Source organism: Myotis yumanensis, unplaced genomic scaffold (assembly GCF_028538775.1).
Source record: "Myotis yumanensis isolate MYYU_CA2020_CCGP unplaced genomic scaffold, mMyoYum1.0.hap1 SCAF_2, whole genome shotgun sequence".
In the NCBI taxonomy this organism is placed as follows: Eukaryota; Metazoa; Chordata; class Mammalia; order Chiroptera; family Vespertilionidae; genus Myotis; species Myotis yumanensis.
Genome location: NW_027223753.1, coordinates 66,704,628 through 66,726,606, shown reverse-complemented (window position 1 = coordinate 66,726,606; position 21,979 = coordinate 66,704,628). Strand labels below are relative to the sequence as shown.

Below are 21,979 nucleotides of genomic sequence, written 5' to 3'. Positions count from 1 at the left end.
CCTGGGAGCCTTCAGTCTGGAGGCCAACACTCTATCCACTGAGCCAAACCAGCTAGGGCCATACCTCATAAGTTTTGATGAAATTTTTAACTCAGTAAGGCCATTAGAATCATGAAATAAAGCTGTCAAATGAGCATTATCTCTCTGGATCACTCAAAATTTACATCTGCCCTTTTTAAGGTCAGCTACCTACACTTTATAGTATTTTTGAATTCTGTTTTCTTTCACATGATAATTCTTTTTTTTCAACTCTTTTTAAAAAAATGTATTTTTGCCCTAGCTGGTTTGGCCCACTGGATAGAGCATTGGCCTGGGGACTGAAGGGTCCCAGGTTCGATTCCGGTCAAGGGCATGTACCTTGGTTGCAGGCACATCCCCAGTAGGGGATGTGCAGGAGGCAGCTGATCGATGCTTATCTCTCATCGATGTTTCTAACTCTCTATCCCTCTCCCTTCCTCTCTGTAAAAAAAAAATCAATAAAATTATTAAAAAAAAATGTATTTTTATTGACTACAGAGGAAGGGAGAGGGAGAGAGAAATAGAAACATCAATGGTGAAACAGAATAATTGATCACCTGCCTCTTGCATGCCCCCTACTGGGGATTGAGCCTGCAGCCTGGGCATGTGCCCTGACCGGGAATTGAACCATGACCTCCTGGTTCATAGGTTGAGGCTCAACCACTGAGCCACACTGGCAGACACCACAAAATAATTCTTTTTTTTTTTTTTTTTTACTAATAAAAACTTTATTTGCAAATGTTGACATAGTGTTTAAGTCAGAATTGAAAGCAATGATAAGCAGCTCCTTCACATAGTTATTACCTCTGACCAAGGCATAATAAGAATTCACTTGGATAAATATATTTTATAACCTACCTAAAAACAGGATAGTTCATAAATTCTCTAAACTGTTCTTTTCTGCTATGGTCAGTCCTTGATCTTTAGCTGTAAAACCTAGTAAACTTTGGCATACTCTAATGCTAGTATTTTAAGTTACCAAAAACCTCTATAAATTTAGCATTATTTCTCAAATCTGGGCAGTTTTCTCATTCTGAATGCTTAAACATTTAGATCACAAATTGAAATACCAGTAGAAAAATATTAATCTTTAGGCAGGTTGTATAGTTAACACATGGCAAGAAACTAACAATATAATTTAAACACCTAGAACATACAAATGCTTGAAAGCATTATGAAGTCTGAACTTAATTGGTACACTCTGCTAAATTATAGCAGTTCCAGTTACAGGAAAACCAGACTGCTGTAAGGTTTAATATGATTTAAGCTACCTCAAATTTTTCCCAATTCCTGACACCATTATTAGATTTATATAGAAGTTCTATTATAGTAAGAAATAGTTGTTACAGTGAGATCTGCAAACATATACAAAATTATATTTAAATTCATATAGAATAATATTTACATTTTTAAGTTACAACTTTGAAGTTAGAAGATGAAGTATAGCTTAAGTTTTACAACAAAGGAGACAAAAACACATAAGACAAAAATAGAGTTGACAGTAAAAATATGACTATCTGTTCTTGATACAACATGTGGAAACTCTTGTCAGAAAGCTATATCTTCTTATTCTGATTGTTCAAATCACTAAAATATGGATGAATCAGGGCCATTTTGCCAGAAATTCGTTTGGCAGGATCATATACTAACATTTTTGAGAGAATAACCAAGCCATCTTCATCCAAGTTTTTGACATGGGGTGATAGGCTTCCTGGTTTCCACTTGAGAAATGTATTCTTATAGTCCTGTAAAGACTCCATGTCTGGCCACACTTCATTGTTGGGGGTACCCAAAGCTCTGAAAATTCTGAAAAGTTTATCAATTTCTGAATCCCCATGGAAAAGTGGTTTCATAGTTGCTAATTCTGCAAATATGGTGCCTATACTCCAAATGTCAACTGGAGTCGAATAGCGAGCTGACCCCAGCAACACTTCTGGAGATCTATACCAAAGTGTTACCACCTCATTTGTATAAACTCTAATAGGTATTCCAAAAGCTCTGGCAAGGCCAAAATCAGCCAGTTTAATTGTTCCTTTGTCAACAATCAATAGATTTTGAGGTTTTAAGCCTCTACGTAGAACTCTTCTAGAGTGACAAAACACAATCCCTTGTAGGATTTGGTACAAATAACTCTTAACAAGTGCAGAATCCATGAACTGTAAAGGAGGGATAGAGTCTAAGTATCTCTTTAGATCCATGGAAAGGTATTCAAAGATGAGATATAACCTGGAATCTTGCATGAGCACATCTTGAAGTCTTCTCCAATGTCCTCTATTTTGGTATAGTCATCCATAGTCAATTAATAGTTATGGCAGATGCCGGCAAGCAACCCCACCGCAAAAGCAGCGGTGGCTACCATGTTGCCGTCACTTTGTCCTTAACTTCCCAGATCCAGCTCTGAAGCTAAGTCCACAAAATAATTCTTGATAAGCATGCAACTTAGCTTATGGGAAGAGAAGGTGTAGGCATGGCCAAATATACTAACCAGGCGTGTATAGTGTACTTGGACATAAGGCTTATATTTTAGAGTGGGGATAGAGAACATTGGTGGATCTGGCAAGCCACTTCAGAGAATTGAGAAAAAAAGAGAAAAAAAGGACACACCCTAGTACGTACTTTTAAGTCTTTCACCAGAAAATAAAAGTTCATTTTTTGGTGCCTCGATATGAGTTTAATATACTGCCTTTAATACACTAAACTTCCACCCATATATTTGTATCTCTCTCATATTTAATTTCCCCCCTTAATTTTCTCGAGATTATGGAGCATAAAGGAGAGAATTGGGTGGAAATATTTCAGTGCCCCAGCTAGTATCTTCTTCTGGGATGAGAGTTTTTTTTGCTACTCAGATTGTAGATGATTAAAAGGGATTAATCTGTGTCTTGGTTTGGAAACTCCTCAGGAGATTTTGTTTTGCAACCCTTTTTTCCCCAGGCCATACTTTCCATTGGGAGTATTATGACTAGGGTGCCATTCAGAGTTTTTGGCTTTTCTTATAGAGCTTCTGGGATCGCCAACATCTCCATCTAATAGAATTAAAAAGGAAATGAAATCTCTCCCCTAGTTGTCTTTAAGATATACAAAGGATATACAACCTGGTAGCTCAGTTGGTTTGAGTGTCCCCATACACCAAGGTTATGGGTTCGATCCCTGGTCAGGACACATACAAGAGTCAACTAATGAATGCATAAATAAGTGGAACAACAAATCAATGCTTCTCTCTTTCTCTCTCCCTGTCTCTCTCTCTAAAATCTATATATATAAAAGCTATGTGACCATTACGACTAAACGACCACAACGACGGGTCCACCAGTTGCTATGACGTGCACTGACCACCAGGGGGCAGATGCGCAATGCAGGAGCTGCCCCCTGGTGGTCAGTGCGCTCCCACAGCCAACTTCCCGTGGCCCCCCCCACCCCCCCTGCTTGCCGGCCCCCATTGGGCCCTGGTGCTAAACCATTCATAGAGACCTGATTCTGGGTCAGGGTTTCATACATAGTAGAGCAGCTCTTTTGCTGCAATCTATTGAAAGTCTGCCCTCGCTCGACACAAGGGTTTGTCTTGCTCCCATTCTCTCCCTTCCCCAGGGGCCACTCGCCATGGTGGTGGTGCAGCAGTGAGGGAAGGAGGAGGGGGGCAGGTGGGGAACTGTGTGGTGGCGGGGAACCGATGGCAGCATCGGTGTCTGGTGTCTGTTCTTTCCATGCCTGGCCCGGCGACTGTCGCCTACTCTGCTGACCCCACCAAGGCCTTCGGGCCCAGGTTGGGACGGGAAAATGAGGGTGGGTGGCAGTGGACATGGTCCCTTTCCCAGGGACCAACCTCCCATTGGTTCCCCCCACCCCCAACAATCTCCCGTGTCCCCCTCCCCTGCCCCTCCATGCACGAATTCATGCACTGGGCCTCTAGTCAATAATAAAAAAGAATATACATATACCTTCCCCTACCTTCTCCTTGAGGTGACTTACAAAGTTAGGACCCTGGAAACCTTCAGAAAATAAGGCTTTCCTAGCTCAATGATGTTTTTGGTGCTGATTTGCATAAGTCTTTGTATCCTGGGAATCAGAGCTTCCAGTATCCTGATAGTTGATTTGTGGAAATAATATATTTATGCTTGTTTCTTAAAAAAGAAAAATATAAAATTATAAATGATTTGTCCTTTAAGAATAAAATCAGGTTTAACTAAAAACCTGGAGGGACTACAATGCACCCTATCATATAGAATAAAATTCCTCAACCAATTAAAATCTCAAATGATAGTGAGGGTATCTTTATTCTGATAAAGATAAGGAATTTGTTATTGTCCCAAAAGCTCAAGAAGTGGACTAGAGGGGTTTGTAGCAAGTATTGTGATGGATTATACAAAACGAAGAACCTTGGGAATAATTCAATGTTTCTTCACATGATTCAGGTAGGTATGACAGCCCTAGGCTTGGTAGTGGGAGCAATGGTTCTTGGTATGAAGAACTACTAGACAAAACCTAAACTTTAGAAGAAAAAAAATGTTATCTGCTGGTGTTAGTGGTGCTTCCTTTTGACACTCTGTATTGGGGGTATAGGTTTATGTAAGTTCTCTATCTGAGACACTCAACAGTGCTGTGAAACTAATAAAGCTTTGCCCCAGGGCCCCTCACTTTCATGGCCCTTTCAAAGTGCTCCTATGGTCATGCAGTTTTGTGAAATTTGAAAAAATAAGATACTTTAATTGCAATTTGCTAAGATCACTGGATCATTCTACTTCGATTTCCTGTGGTAATTTTATGTGTAAACTTGACTGATCCATGGAGTGCCCAGATATCTGATCAAACATTATTCTGGTTGTGTCTGTGAGAACATTTGTGTGTGTGTGTGTGTGTGTGTGTGTGTGTGCGCGCGCCATGTGTTTGAGTGGGAATGAGATTAACATTTGAATTGGTAGACTGAGTGAAACAGAGTACCCTTCCTAATGTAAATGGGAGTCATCTAATCTGTTGAAGACTTGTATAGAACCAAAGGCTAACCCTCTCACGAGTAAGAGGGAATTACTCCTGTCAGAGTGCTCGAGCTGGGATGCTGGTCTTTTTCTGCCTTCAGACTTGAACTGAAACAGAGGTTCTTCTTGGGCATTGAGCCTGCATGCTTTTGGACTAGAGCTATACCACCATGTTTCCTAAATCTTCAGTTTGCCAATTGCAGATCCTGAGATCACTTACATAATCATGTCAGCCAATTCCTTAAAATAAAGCTCTTTCTATATAGATATATGTCCTGTTGGACCTGTTTCTTTGAAGAACCAGCTCTAATACCCTTCCTTCATATTTACCCTTCCATTGGGTGATATTGAAAGTGTTTTGGATATCTGGCTTAAAGGGAATTGAATTGGGGAGTCATTTAGTTGGCTATCCTACCTAATAATAGACAAACATGGTAATTGACCATACCTCCCATTGGCTAATCAGCGAGATATGCAAATTAACTGCCAACAAAGATGGCGGCTAATTTGCATACTGCAGGCAGGACGGGACAGCGCGAGCCGCCAGCGTGCCATCATCCAGGGCAGGCCAGCCCCAGAATCCCCAGAAACCGCCTGATATGACAGTAACTCTATCAGTAAGCACTCTGAAAGTCAGTGGCATAAATGCACCAATCAAAAGACAGATTATGAGGGTGAATCAAAAACAAAACCCACTTTTAATATAAAGACACATATAGATTAAAAGTAAATGAATTAAGCTGCAGCCTGTTTTGCTCAGTGGATAGAGCATTAGCCCGTGGACTGAAGGGTCCCAGGTTCGATTCCAGTCAAGGGCATGTACCTCAATTGCTGGCTTGATCCCCAGTCCCTATCAAAGCATGTGTAGGAGGCAACCAATCAATGTGTCTCTCCCTTTCCCTTCACTCTCTCTAAAATTCAATGAAAAAATATCCTTGGGTGAAGATGAACAAAAACAAAGTAAATGGATTAAGTAACATTAAAGAGATTATAAGAAAAATATATTCCAAATTTTGTTAGTTGTATAATGGTTATGTTTAAATTATTAACACCTAAGAAATTGGGTGAAGGGTACATATAATATGCTGTAGTATTTTATAGTTTTTTCACATGTATGAGATTATTTCAAATTAAAATATTTAAAAATTAAAAATTAATAAAATATTAATTGAAATGTATCTGCATTACATGAAAAATATCCTAATTGCTTCTAGCATAATTTATTAAATTGTGCTAAAATTTATAAGGGTTCAATTAAAAAATATCTTAATTCTAAATGATATAATAGAAAATATATAAAAGTGCAGTTATAAGCACTTATCTGAAAATAAAAATGTAAAGAAGTGAATTTAAAGAAGGGATTAGCCAAAGAAAATATATGCACAACCCATGGACACAGACAACAGTATGGTGATGGCCAGAGAGAAGTGAGGGGCAAGATCTGGGTAGAGGGGGCAAAAGGGGGGAAATAGGGACATCCTATATAATAATAATAAAAGGCTAATATAAAAATTGACTGAATGGCAGAATGACTGGTTGCTATGATGCACATTGGCCACCAAAGGGCAGACGCTCAATGCAGGAGCTGCCCCTGGTGGTCAGTGCACTTCCATATGGGGAGTGCCACTCAGCCAGAAGCTGGTTCATGGCTGGCCAGTGCAGTGGTGGTGGCAGGAGCCTCTCCCACCTCCGTGGCAGCTCTAAGAATGTCCAAATAAAGGTTTAGACCTGATCCCTTGGGGGACTAAGCCTTTAGTCGGACATCCCCCGAGGGCTCCCTGGCTGCCAGAAGGATGTCTGACTGCAAGCTTAGGCCTGATCCCCCAGGGAGTGGGCCTAAGTCGACAGGTGGACATCCCCCAAGGGGTCCTGGACTGTGAATGCGCGCAGGCTGGGCTGAGGGACCACCTCCCCCCCTGAGTGCACAAATTTTTGTGCACCGGGCCTCTAGTCCTCTATAATAAAAGTCTAATATGCTAAGTGTCTGACTGGTCGACTGTTCGACCAGTTGCTATGACATGCACTGACCACTAGGGGGAGATGCTTTGACTGGTAGGTTAGCTTGCTGCTGGGGTCCAGCTGATCAGGACTTGGTGAGATGGGCTGGACACCCCTGGAGCCCTCCCTCGGTCCCTCCCCGGCCCCGATTGTGCCCTGGTGGGGTCCCTCAGCTTGGCCTGAGCCCTCTCGCAATTCAGGACCCCTCGGGGGATGTTGGAGAGCTGGTTTTGGCCCGATCCCTCTAGGCCAGGCCGAGGGACCCCACTGGCGCACGAATCCGGGTACCAGGCCTCTAGTATTGATACAATTTGCAGTCACTTCTGTGTATAGTAAACTATCCCAGTGTGGGAATGGCTTCCAGTGTAATTCCCCTGTCTACTGCACCAGCTCATGTAGCAATGTGACTGAAGATGCAGGGCTAGAGGTCTATCATTATGGAAGTGTCTTTTGGCACTGGCACTGAAAGTATGTGGATGGTGGAAGAAAAATGATGTCAAAGATTCACCCCATGCAGTGTTAACTCCCTTTTACTTATGTGGTATACATATGGGTACTGTAACATCTGTGCCTTGATATTAATACAGGAGCTTCAGAGTAACAAGTGAGACAAGGTTAATAAGATTGTGCCTGTGCAAAGTCAGTTGCTGAAGCAGTAGCTCAAACAAGAGACAGGTAAGATTGAGATACACACAAAAATGGTTTATAAAGTGTGTTTGATACATGGGTCTTTCTTTAATTCTGGAACATTTCCTGCCATCATGTCTTCAAATATTATGTCTTTCTGATTCTCAATGCTTTGACATTCCTATTAACTGTTGGGATTTTTCATTCTGTACATGAGTTCTCTTATTTCTGCTTTCATGTATTCCATCTCTTTTTTTTCCTCTGTAAGGTGAATTTTGAGTGATTTTTGAGGTTCTATCTTTTAATTAATCAGTTCTCTCTTTAACTATGTCTACTTTGCAATTTAACCTATTCATTATGAATTTGATTTTAGTAATTGTATTTTTCACTTCCAGAATTTTTATTTTATTATTTAAAAAGTTTATCTGTTGTTTTATAGAAGCATTTTCTTGCCTTACATTCTTTTCTCATTTTGAACACTTTATTTTGAAGTTTCTTTTAAAATTTTCTTTTTCTCAAGCTCTTCAGAATAAAAATTATCTTTTTGTTGGTTGTTTTTCATGGGAAGTCCTGGGTCCTGGAAAGATTCCTACGAACAGTTTCAAGTTTGTTTTTACCCAAACTTTAAGAGTTCCATCTGTTCTGGACCAGGTTTTTAATGCTAATTTCTTATTTTGGAGTGCCTCACCATACAAGTAGTTGGAATTCAGACCACATGTCCTGGGTAGCTTAGACCTGGGGGTTAATATTTTTTAGAAGTTCCTATCTACTGCCCCAGACAGTGAACTGCAGGGCCTTGAATTACATATGATTCCTAAAGGCAGAGAAAGGCTAGGTCAAGGTTAGTGGATTATAGTGTAAATTTCCTCTTATATATAGTATCTGGGAAGTGAGCACTAAATAAATACATTCCAGGACTGAGGGTATTTAAGAAGAGCTTACATGGGGAATTTACATTCTCCTTTCATCTTTCCTATGAAATTACCTGTATCTCTACCTATTTTTTTATTATTAGCACCCAAACCTCTCAGTCAATGCAATCCCTTCTCTCCTGTACCTTCAACCTCTTCTCTATAGATTACATTCCAATGACATTTATTTATTTTTAAAAGTTTTAAAATATATTTTTATTGAGTTCAGAGATGAAGGGAGAGGGAGAAGGAAGAGGAGAGGGAGAGGGAGAGAGAGAGAGAAATCAGTGATAAGAAAGAATCATTGATTGGCTGCGTCCTGCATGCTTCCTACTGGGGATTGAGCACATAACCTGGGCATATGTCTTTGACTGGAATCAAACCCAGAACCCGTCAGTCTGCAGGCCGTTGCTCTATCCACTGAGGCAAACCGGCTAGGGGCCAATGGCATTTAATTGTGTTAAATCTTTCCTACTAATTTGAACACAAAGCTTGAGCACCTTGTTAGAGTCTCCTGATTACTTCTTTACAAAGACACTTGCCACCTGGCTGGCATGGCTCAGTGGTTGAGCATCAACTTATGAACCAGGAGGTCACAGTTCGATTCCTGGTTGTGGGCTCGATCCCCAGTGTGGGGTGTGCAGGAGGCAGCTGATCAATGATTCTCTCTCATCATTGATGTTTCTATCTCTCTCCCTCTCCCTTCCTCTCTGAAATCAATAAAAAACAAAACAAAACAAACAAAACTTGCCCTTGGACTGTGCTGTTACTGCTGCCATTGCTAGCACCGTTGCTGGGTTCTCTGAACTGGCTGTAGTCTGAGTTGGAGCCTTGGGCCTGCATTGCCTTCATTGAACCCTTTGTTCCAAGGCAGCCTTCGTATGTCATTCAGATTGGATTAAAAACTACTCTACAGTCATGGACTTTGACCTCCTGGTGACTGCTAAGGACCGGATGTGTGGAGCAGTCAGCTCCCTATGGGGCAAACCTTGACCAATGAGATTCAAGAGTGGGAAAGGATAAAATAAATTCCTTACCCAGACTACTCTGAGGTGTACTTTCTTCTAACGCTCTCAAAAAGGCCTGCAGCTACACCTGCTGAGAAACCTGTTTGGTTTCTTTGTGAAGCATTATGAAATGACAGTCACATTGCTTTGCATCTCTCCTTGCCTTTTTCCCCACCCCTCTTTTCCTTACCCTCATTTCCCTGAGCTTGCATCTCACAAAGAATAGTGTCTGAATCTTTACTTCAGGCCTTGTTTCCTAGAGAATCCAGGCTAAGGTATCCATCATACAAATGTTTTCTCAACTCCATGTCTCCCTCCATCTATCTATCCCACTTATATTTCTCTTCCTTTGAAATGTTTTGAAAGAGATTTTATTTTTTCTTTTAATCTCTGTTTTCTTATCTGCCATTTATTTCTCCATCTAGCTCCTCTCTATCATTTCTCTAAAATTGCTGTCATGAACATCAATAATGACCTTGTTGTTGTTAAATCCAAAGTGTAATTTCTTACTTGATCTTACTTGATCTGCCTGCAGCACTTGACACTGACCTTGCCTCCTTCTTCCAACATTGTCTTGCCCTGAATTCTAGACAATGCACTCTGGTTTTTATCTTGCTGTTATAGCTACTCCATCTTAGTCACCTTCATATACTAGTATTTTACTAGAGGCCTGGTGCACAGATTCGTGCACCGGTGGGGTCCCTTGGCATGGCCTGCAGGGATTGGCCGAAACCGGCAGTCCAGTGCAGCCTGCCGCTCCGTCCTGCTGCTCCTGCTTATCCTGACCCCGCTGCACCTGCTGCCCGCAGCTCAGTAGCGCTGTCACAGAGTTGGGAGAGGCTCGCATTGCTGCAGTTGTGCTTGCCAGCCATCAGCCTGTTGTCTGGTGCCTGTCAGTCAGCTGAGCGGCGTTCCTGCTGTGGGAGCCACTGACCACCAGGGAGCAGTTCCTGTGTTGAGCATCTGCCCCCTGGTGGTCAGTGCGCATCATAGCGACCGGTTGTCTGGTCATCTGGTCACTTAGGCTTTTATATACACTGAGTGGCCAGATTATTATGACCAGCTGTTCAAAGGCTGTTAAGTAGCGTTGTTTACCCATATCTTCAGAAAAAAATCACTTCTACTGTCGTGGTAAACAACGTGCTTCCCTATTTATAATGGTCTGGCCCTCTAGCAACTTCAGTGAAAAATTAATGTCAGGTGGTCATAATAATCTGGCCACTCAGTGTATATAGCTATAGGTAAATATTGATGTTTCTCAGGATTCTGTCTTTAGTCCCCTCCATTTCCTTCCTTTCCTTTCTCTTCCTTACGCTTCCTTTTTCTTCTTTCTGTATAAAACTATCTCTGGGAAGTCTTATTCATTCACAAAGCTTCAAGTGCCATCTATATGCCAGTAACTTCAAAATTATATTTTAAGTCTAACTTTTTCTCTTGAATACCAGGTTTTTAAAAGGGTCTGTCATACTAGATATTTCCTCTTTTATGTCCTATAGGCCTTGAAACTCAATGTGTCCAAAAATGAAACTCAGCATTCTCTTCCCGCCTGAATCTGTTCTTATCCTTGCCTTTCCTGTCTCTGATACCCCCATTCCCAAGTCAGATGTTAGAGGCCACCCTCCCTTATCCACAGCATCAACCCCTGATTCATTCTAGTTTGCCCAGGATTTTCTTGGTTCCACATCTGTGGAACTCCTGTAATCCTGTGAAAATGGTTTGCCTGAAGCTGTCCCAATTTTAAAACTAAAAGTCTCACATGTTGGGAAAACTTTCAGTCCTGGGCAAACCGGAAAGGTCATCCTTTCTTTTACATCTAACCAATCATCAAAACGCACCGATTCTAACTAGATTGTCCTATTCTCTCCCTCTTCTCTGCTGCTTTAAACAGTGCAGGCCATGATCAGTTCTTGCTTAGGGTGTGGTAAAGCTTTTGAGCTTTCCTTTTTCCTCTATCATCGCTTCCCTTACCCCATTCTTTGAATTAGTGCTAGAGCAACGCTTCTAAACTATAAATCAGAGGCTGTCTTTCTTCTTAAAATTTTTAGAACTGTCCCTTATTTGCCCTAAGATAAGGAGCACACTTTTTAAGATGGCTCACATGGCCTCTCATAAAATTGTCCTTATTTTTCTAGACTCATCCCCTTCTAACTTTCCTCTTACATTGTACCTAAGCCCAGATGTTAGCTGTCCCCTCTATAAAAGCAGCCTTTGTTTTTATTTTATACCCTCATGGACATGGAACTCGTGCATGTCTTCACATTCTCTTTCCCAAATCTACTTCTACAAAAGTCTTAGTGGAAACATGGAATTCACCAGGGAGATGAAGAGGAGACTTATCACATGTGGTATAGCAACAACCCCCACTTTACCATTTGACTATTTGACATTTTTTCTACCAAGTTTCTTCTCAGCGGTGGCACTTCTAGGATATTTTTGTGTGTGTCTTTACTTTTGCCCCAAGATAAAACAGGCTTCCTGGATCTACTTGTACCCCCCCCCCCCCCCCCCACCCCAGGCTCTTTATACTCATCTCTCCTTTTTAAAATATATTTTATTAATTTTTTACAGAGAGGAAGGGAGAGAGATAGAGAGTTAGAAACATTGATGAGAAACATCAATCAGCTGCCTCCTGCACACCTCCCACTGGGGATGTGCCTGCAACCAAGGTACATGCCCTTGACCGGAATCGAACCTGGGACCTTTCAGTCTGCAGGCCGACGCTCTAGCCACTGAGCCAAACTGGTTTCGGCCTCATCTCTTTCTTATATTGAACAATTTGGCTTTGCCCCAGTGTCTGTTTGTAAGTGTACATTCCCAAATCCATCCAAGGACTCAACAAAACTCTGTTTCTAGATTCCATTCTTGCTTATTGCCATCATTTTTAGCTTGAATATGTCCCTAAGGTCTCACCTCTCATCCCAAGTTGCTTATTAAAATCTTTCTTTAAAAGTTTAGTGTTACACTCCTAGGGAAATTATTTAACCAGTTGCTCAGAGAGTAAAAGTTTCTTCATTTTCTTACATGTATTTCAGCCATATTGGCTTTTCTGCAGCTCTCATAATATTTCTTGTTCTCTGCTACTATGTTTTTGTATAAGCTGCCAAATTGTCTAAGATCCTTTACCACCATTTACCTAAAAAAAAAAAAAGCTGACTGACTAATAAATATACCTAAAGTTATGAGATTTTTTTATGTCTCCATGCCAAAATTAATCTTCAGCATCAGGAAGAATGGACTGGTTTTTATAGATTGAACCAGTGCTAGTTGTAGTTCGTGGGGCTTGATTTGGACAAAGAAATTTCTAATTACATTGCGACTCATTTCAGCATTTTTAATCAACATTGCATGATGAAATTCACTGCATTAGGCTCTAGGGGATTAGAAAGAAAACTAATTTCACATTTTGAAAGTCATTTTCAAGACCTCCAAAGAAGGTTGCTTTATAAAGGTCATGAAAAAGGCCTAAGAATTATATGGCTCTCAGTTTGATTCCAAGTTGGAGAATCAGTACAATTAATCAAAACTGCAACCCACAGTCCCTTAGAAAACATTATGCAAAACACATGGCCATTATGTGCAGTCTAAGCAATCATATATGTTTACAGGTTGGTCATTTTCAATTCACGTAGTTTATTTTCTTGACAATATCCTTGAATATGTCTTCATTTTTACTAATGCAAATTGAAGATTTTAAGATGGCAGGAGAATACCTTCTTGTTGTGTATGGAGAGCCACACTCCATAGGTTTCTCAGTGGCCTTCCTTATTACTACAGCCCTTGAGCTTCAAAGCTTTGAAAAGAGCATGGATTAACAGAATAAATCTGGAGTTATATATTTATCCAGCTATATTTTCTTAAGGCATTTTAAACTCTCTGTACTTTCTTATCATTTCTTTATTGTCTTTATTTTATTTTTTCATTACCATTTATCCCCCTGATAACCTCTTCCACCTCTAACTCCATCTTCCCCCCACCACTCCACAATCACCACACTGTTGTCTGTGGTGTCCATGAGTTCTTTCTCTCTTTTTTTCTTTTTTGTTCAATCCCTCCACTCATATTTTAAAGGATAGATCTTCCTTTGTGTACTTTCTTGCTCAGAAGGTAATATAAAGTAATACATGTGAAATCCTTTGAAAACTAAAAATATTTTGCAATCATAGGTGGGCTGGTCATCTTTCAGATTTGCAAAGGGCAATCAGGAGATTTACTGTATCAAGCTATCCTTCTAGGTTTCAACTATTCATCTATCTGATTCCTCTCTCCTTTTTAAAGCACTCAATATTTTCTATAACAGATATGGTCTCTGTCCTCATGGAACTTACATTCTTGAGTAAATAGTAAATAGACAATTAAAATTTAGATTGATAAAGTCTGTAATTGAAAGGGAACTGTGGGATGGTTAGATTAGGTCGAGAGGTGGGTAAGAAAGGTTTTTCACAAAAAAAATGACGTCTATGCCAAGAACTAATGCTTCAGCTCTCATGGGAAAATATGGGAAATACTTTAAGGCCTCATGGGTAGTATGGGTAATAGCAGGGCAAAGAGAGGTGATAGAATGTTATAAGTAGAGAAAACACTGTGTGCCAACTTCCCAAGACAAGAGCAGTGTAAGTCAACAAAAATTTCAAGGTAGCTTTTCTGCCATGTAAGAACTTTCCACTCAACTTATTTATGAACAATGTAGTAACTAGTTCCATAGAATATCTGAAGAGCGAAAAGTGTGTGGTTTACCTATTTGCAGCTATTTTTTGGCCTGAAGTCTTAAGTTGATTGAATTGCACCATTCCTGGAAGCTCTCTTTGTCTTGTTTACAAACAAATCTTTGGGCAGTGGATTACTAAGACTTCAAAGCTTTTGGTTTTTAAAACATGGCAGTTTAAAAAAAATATATATATATATTTATTGATTTCAGAGAGGAAGGGAGAGGGAGAGAGAGATAGAAACATCAATGATGAAAATCATTGATCGGCCGCCTCCTGCATGCCCTCCTCTGGGGATGGAGCCTGCAACCCAGGCATGTGCCCTTCACCTGAATCAAACCTGGACCCTTCAGTCTGCAGGCTGACTCTCTACTTACTGAGCCAAACCAGCTAGGGCAAAACATGGCAGTTTGAATTGAAACACTATAATTATCAGATAATTAATAACTCAATAACAATACTCCCATGTCTTTTCATTTTAAAGAAGAGAAAACTGGGTGTCAGAGGGGTTAATTACCTTTCCCTAGCTAATCCAGCTATTAAATCATAGCTATTAAACGGAATATAGGCTAGTCCTGGGACAGCAATGGTCTCTTCATATTAGAATCAGGAGCTACATGACCACAATAAAATATGAAGATCAAGAACAACCACAAAGGCTAAATACAATGTAGGATAACAAGGCAACTAAGACTCAACACAGATTCAAATTATCTAACTTAAGTGATCAAGCCTTCTAATCTGAAACATTGCCACTATCACCTGCAATAGCTCCTTTCTGACATTTTATTGTTAGAGTAGATGAGTCTGGAAAACATGATTATCTCCTGAATTTGATAGTTGAGCACAAAAGAAGCTTCTAGACAATCGTTAAGAAACATGAGAATCTGTAGCTAAGGACTAAAAAAAGGACAAATAAAGTGGAATTAAAAAAAAATCAAAATACAAACTTCTATTTACAAAGGGCTGACAGCTTATGATTCCTAGGGAAACTGAGCAATCAAACATAATCAGAATGATTGCTAAGCTTCTCCAGCTTTGACTAACCACTAATCACAAGAAGAATAACATAAAGGAAAAATGAATCCTACGCCAATCTGATTATTGAATACCTGGGTTAGGTATTGTGGAGAAAAGCAGGAATGTTCTGTATGAAAGTAGTAATGCTACTTCCAAAGTCTAAGAGGAACATTAATGATTCAAATCTCTTTATATCCACTTCCCCTACTACATATACCCTCAGGCAATGGCAAAACTTCTGTTGTAATTGTTTTCCTCTTATAGGCAACTTTGCATATGATGTGCAAACCCTTCAGTGAAATGAAAAGGTCATAAGAGTGAAACTTCTCTTATAAGAATTTTTTCTACCATAAAACTTTCTCTATCTCTTAGGAATCTTTCACGTGCAAGTCACAGAATACTTAACTTAAGTTTGTGTAAGCAAAGCATTATTGGCTCATATATTTGACAGGGGCAGAGGTAGGGCTTGTCATAGATGCAGTTTGATCTGGGAGGATCAAATGCTGGGTTCTCATCACTTTTCAACACTTTCTGTTTGTGTCAGCTTCATGTTTGGATTCCTTCTTTAATGAGATAAGATGGCAGCAGCATTTTTAAGCGTCATACCTTCATCTACAAAATCCAGTGAAACAGTGAAAGCTTTTCTTTCTTAGATCCAGTCACCATGGCCAGGAAGTTGGGGTTGTAAGGTTTTGCTTAAGTCAATCAGGGTCCTCTATAGAGGTTGGGAGTGGGATCATTCCCATCCAACTGACTTGCAGAGAATTGGGATGGCAGGATCCCCCCTCCCCCCAGTTCTGCTAGCAGATGAATGGGGAAAATGAAGTTAAATAGCAAAGAAAATATTTTTGCCACCTTGAATTTTTTCCCTTCTCTTTTTATTTGGCATTTCCCCTAAAAGGACTCTCAGTCAAGTTTAGCTTCTGTATTGGTTAGAATATAGTTTCAGGTACATGTAATAGAGATTCAAAATAACAGTATATTAAACAAGATAGACGTTTTTTTCCACTATCATGTAAAGTCTGAGATGGTAAGGTGACTCCGCACTGTGAAATTATGAAGGACCCGACTCACATCTTGCTCTGTCATCTCCAGGGTGTTGCTTCCATCTCTGTGATCCAACATACATTACACCTATGTCTCAATTACAACCTGACAGAAGGGGCAAAGAAGGGGAGATTATGTCTCTTCCCTTTAAGTCAGAATTTGTCAACATTTTCACTATTGACATTCTGGGTCAGATAGTTTTTCATTGTGGGAGGATGTTCTTTCTGTGCATTGGAGGAAGTTTAGCAGCATCCCTGGCCTCTACTGGGTGCCAGTAATATCCCACTTCCCTCAAGTTGTGACAACCCAAAATGACTCTAGACTTGTCAAACATCCCCTGGAGTGGGGGGATATTTTACTCTGCTCAATTCTTCGGCTAGAACTGAGTCACATGGTCACTCATAGATACAAAGAAGAGTAGGAATGTCCCATCCCTTTTTTCTTTGTGCCTCAAGAATGGGACCATTAAATGTTCTCTGCCATGGGGTTCAAGTGTAAGTATGTCATTCTCTGTTAATATCAACTTAGCGGCACAATGACAGTATCAATAATTATTGAAATTTTACCTTCATCTACCTCCAGGATTCCACAAAAATTCCCCCAAATATTTCTGAAAAGTCTTTAATTTGCATTTCATGTTTGTGAACATTCTTTTAGACCTCAACTATGGAAAACTTGAAAATCCATGAAACTGTAGGTAGGCATTTCACAAAGGATGTGTCCACTGGTGTCCATTTTGAGGGCACTGAGGTCTTTGTCAAGTATGAGTGCTAGTCACTCTCAAAGCTTCCTCTCCCCAGCTATTGGTACAGCCTTATGTCTGTACCAATGACACTAAAGTCATTGGTGCTAACTAAAGCCACCAGCCATCTGCTACATTATAAATCTCTTACCACTTCCAATCTTTGGTCTTATTGAAGTACTAATGAGGGCTTTCAACATGCTATAAACATTTTAGTGAATTAGCTTTTCTACATGGCTCCTTCTTTCCTTAGGACTCACTACAAGACTGCGGGTGATGAGATGAAAGACAATTCTTTTTTTTTAAAAAAATATTTTTATTGATTTTTTTTTACAGAGAGGAAGGGAGAGGGATAGAGAGTTAGAAACATCGATGAGAGAGAAACATCGATCAGCTGCCTCCTGCACACCTCCCACTGGGGATGTGCCCGCAACCGAGCACACTGACCAGAATCAAACCTGGGACCTTTCAGTCTGCAGGCAGATGCTCTATCCACCGAGCCAAACCGGTTTTGGCTGAAAGACAATTCTGAATAACACAAACCTTGATGTACACAAAATCATTCTCTGATGGTTGAAACATTGTTATTGAATCAAGCCTATATGCTCGATGCTTCCCTTGGAATTATTTCTCAGTTCCACATGTAAATAGAATTCAGGTCTAATGTCTCATTAGTTTTCCTGACCAGGTGGAATATGTGAGGATCCAGTTCAGGCTCAAATTTGAATTCTTTGCTATTTATTCATTCATTCGCTCATTTTAGTCATTCATTATTTCCACTTATTTGTTCAATCAATATATTTATTGAATGTCTACTACATAAAGGTGTGTTCTGGGTCTTAGAGTTCCAACTGTGAGCACCATAGACAGGACCTTTGCCTACACAATCTAACAGGTGCTGGGATGACAGCTCTCTCCTCCTCCACATAGTGTGTCTATTCTGTCATTGGAAATTTGTAAGTTAGACCTGAATATCTGTTATCACTTGCACTCAGTGGTTTGTACTCAGGCAAGTCAATATTTGTGTAGGCCAATCCTACTGAGGAAGATTTTACTGAACCCAGTCACACAGAATCAAGTTAAGCAGAATGTCTGAGTTATTAGGAATCTTGAATTCTCTACTATTTGCTGAATCTGAGCTCTTTTTAAAAAATATATATTTATCGATTTCATAGAGGAAAGGAGAGGGAGAGAGAGATAGAAACATCAATGATGAGAGAGAAAATCATTGATCAGCTGCCTTCTGCACATGCCCTACTGGGGATCGAGCCTGCAGCCGGGTCATGTGTCCTTGATCAGAATCAAACCTGGGACACTTCAGTCCACAGATCAACACTCTGTCCACAGAGACAAACCAGCTAGGATTGAGCTCTTTTTTTTCTTCATGAGCTTTGGTCAGACTGAAGGTTAACTACATTGTAGTAGGTGATTTGCTCTGTAAGAGCTCATCATCTGAAACATTTTTTACTTTTGTAGAATTATTAAACAACTTCTTATTGTGGTAAAGCACACAAAACATAAGATTTATCTTTTCCACCATTTTTAAGTGTATAGTTCTGTGGCATTAAGTACATTCACATTTCTGTGCAATTTTCACCACCATCCATCTCCAGACCTTTTCCTCTTCCCCACTGAAACTGTACCCATTAAACAATCACACCCCATTACCCCTTTTCTCCAGCCCCTGGCAACCACGATTCCACTTTATGTCTTTATAAATTTGACTACTCTAGGTACCTCATATAAGTGGAATCATATGGAATTTGTCCTCTGTGACTGCCTTATTTCATTTAGCATAGTCTTCAAGGTTCATTCATGCATGTATCAGAATTTCCTTTCTTTTTAAAGGTGAATAACATTCTATTGTATGAATATATCACACTTTGTTTATCTATTAATTCATTAATAAACCGAATTGCCTTTTTTCTGTCTTTTGGTAGAGTGTCATCTTGAATACTAAGACCTACTTGTCCCCAAATCTTGCACTAGTAAATGTAAACACTTTAAATTAAGGCTTTGTGGCATTAATGAACTAAGCTCTGAAATCTACAATTGCCACTTAAGAAGAAAATATGATTTTATAATAAATCAAATTACTTCCATGTTTTCTATTAGCATTAGAAGTCCTAAAATGGGATTATGCAATTATTGTTTTATGAAAAAATGTCAGTTAAAAATTTTAGCAATCAACTGCCATTAAGATTATTTTTAAATAATGGGAAATCTTTCTCTTATTTGTTCGTGATGACCAGTCTGGTAGCCACCAACCAAATGTGGATTTTAAATTAATCACAATGAAATGAAATTAAAAATTCAGTCTCTGTCGTACTAGCCATATTTCAAATGCTCCATTGCCATTATTAGTGGCTACTGTATTGAACGGTATAAACATAGAACATTTTTTTATGATCGAGAAAATTCTCTCCCAAAGTGCTGATTGCATTAGTTGGGATTTTCTCCCCCAAAGTCGTTAGGGGTCATTTAAAGTTCATAAAATTTGTTGCTGCCTAAGAGAGTGTGATATTCTGTGTGCTGCTTGGTTTTGCCAGCCTGTAGTCTGTTGTTGAAGAGCAGAGCTTAATCTTCTGTGGAACAAAAGAACAAGATCAACGTAGTTTGGTGCTTGCTAGTCACTCACCCACATAGGCACACAGAGATCCTGTGTAGAGGAAAGAGGAGAGGTGAGGGCAAGGGAAATGAAAAAGTAGGTTCATGGTAAGTTAATGGTATTTTAAGTTTTTGAAATTTGGTTTGTAGCCTCTCAAACACCCAACTAGTAAAAATGCACATAGATGGAAACCCTTAAAACAATAAAGAACATGTTTGGGCCCAATGCCTTTTAATTCTTGTGACGGGAGACTTGAAAATCTAGTGTAGAATGAACTCTGGGGGATAGTACATAGGACCTAGTTATAATGAAGGCAGACTCCTTTAGACTCTGTCTATTCTTTAAAGAGGTGATTTTCAACCTCTCTTTACAATTAAGATACCCTGGTAGTAAAGGTTTGATTTTTTTCAGTTTTTTCTTTATTTTAAGAAAAACGATTTTAAATATGATAATGTTACATGCAATAAACACCAATTGTTCAAGAAAAATGATCTTACATATACTATTATATGCAATAAATATTAATATTTCAAGAATAAAAGAATTTTAAGTATAGTAATATTACCAAAATTGTACTAATTTAGTATGGTATCACAAAAGTTGTAGGAAATATTAAAAATCTGCAAATAACAGGATTGCTTCTATTATATTCTAGAATACTTTTTTCCTCTGGCTCTATTTTTGTTCATCAGTTTATATTGTTCATTATATTCCACAAATGAATGAGATCATATGATATTTATCTTTCTCCGACTGGCTTATTTCGCTTAGCATAATGCTCTCCAGGTCCATCCATGCTGTTGCAAATGGTAAGAGTTTCTTTCTTCTCCTTCCCCTTCCCCTTCCCCTTCCCCTTCCCCTTCCCCTTCCCCTTCCCCTCCCCCTCCCCCTTCCCCTCCCTTCCCCTTCCCCTTCCCCTCCTCCTCCTCCTCCTCCTCCTCCTCCTCCTCCTCCTTTTCTTCTTCTTCTTCTTCTTTTTCTGACTGTCCTAAATTGTTTATTAGGTAAGGATTTTACAAACATTACTTATATTAGCGGTAACGATGGAGCTGGAGAGTATTGTGCCTTCTCCAAGCTGCACAGCGAGAATAGTGTGGTGGAACTTGTGGCCCTTCCCAAGGCCACGGCTCTTGCGCCCGCAGATGTCAGCCCTGTGCTTGTGGACTGGGTTGGTGATACACTGAGTGTCAGGATTTCTTCCAATAGCCTTATGGAATAGAACAATGAAGATAACCTCAAAGAATTTGAGGTTATTTTTACGGGGAATCTTCACCAACCCAGTAAGAATTCAGGACCCTCAGAGCCCCACAGTGGCGTCCAGCATGCTCCTCAGCAACAGATTGAAGACTTTGAGCAAACTTTAGCTGGTTAACACCATGACGGACAGGCTTGCCGTAGGTTGCACCCTTAGGAACAGGGCGTTTGCAGCCATCAGAGCACACACAAATCTGATATATGACATAACCTTGCTTGGCCTTGTAGCCCAGCCTGTGCACTTTGTCGGGCAGGTGGGGTTGCGGAGGGGGAGTGTCCTGTGGAGCGCAGAGAGCTGGTGGTACTGCCAGCAGCGCACCCTGGGAAGGAAGCGCATTGCATCGGACTGCTTCTTCCTCCATAGCTTCTGGATATACTTGTAAGCGCCCATCTTGGTTTACCTGATGGCTGCGGCCAGAGGGAAAATGCAAGAGTTCCTTCTTTTTTACCGCAGCGTAGTATTTCATTGTGTAGATGTACCACAGCTTTCTAATCCACTCATCTGCTGATGGGTGCTTAGGCTGTTTCCAAATCTTACCTATTGTAAATTGTGCTGCTATGAACATAGGGGTGCATATATCCTTTCTGATGGGTGTTTCTGATTTCTTGGGATATATTCCTAGAAGTGGGATCACTGAGTCAAATGGGAGTTCCATTTTACATTTTTTGAGGAAACTCCATACTGTTTTCCACAGTGGCTGCACCAGTCTGCATTCCCACCAGCAGTGCACAAGGGTTCCTTTTTCTCTGCATCCTCACCAGCACTGTTGTTTGTTGATTTGTTGATGATAGCCATTTTGACAGGTGTGAGATGGTACCTCATTGTTCTTTTGATTTGCATCTCTCAGATGATTAGTGACTTGGAGCATGTTTTCATATGTCTCTTGGCCTTCTTTATGTACTCTTTCGAAAAGTGTCTATTTAGGTCTTTTGCCCATTTTTTTTTGATTGGATTGTTTATCTTCCTTTTGTTAGGTAGTATGAGTTCCATAAAGGTTTACTTATAATTATTTTGTTATTCTATTTGTATGACATCCTGTGCTTTTAATGCAGAGCAAATAAATTTCATTT

The 21,979-nt window shown here is 39.9% G+C and overlaps 2 pseudogenes; both read right to left on the bottom strand.

The window, feature by feature from the left end:
- Positions 1–1,538: 1,538 nt before the first annotated feature.
- On the bottom strand, positions 1,539–9,370 carry LOC139002428 (cyclin-dependent kinase 1 pseudogene; annotated as a pseudogene).
- An 11,275-nt stretch (positions 9,371–20,645) lies between these two features.
- LOC139001877 (large ribosomal subunit protein eL15-like) lies at positions 20,646–21,299 on the bottom strand (annotated as a pseudogene).
- Positions 21,300–21,979: the final 680 nt, after the last annotated feature.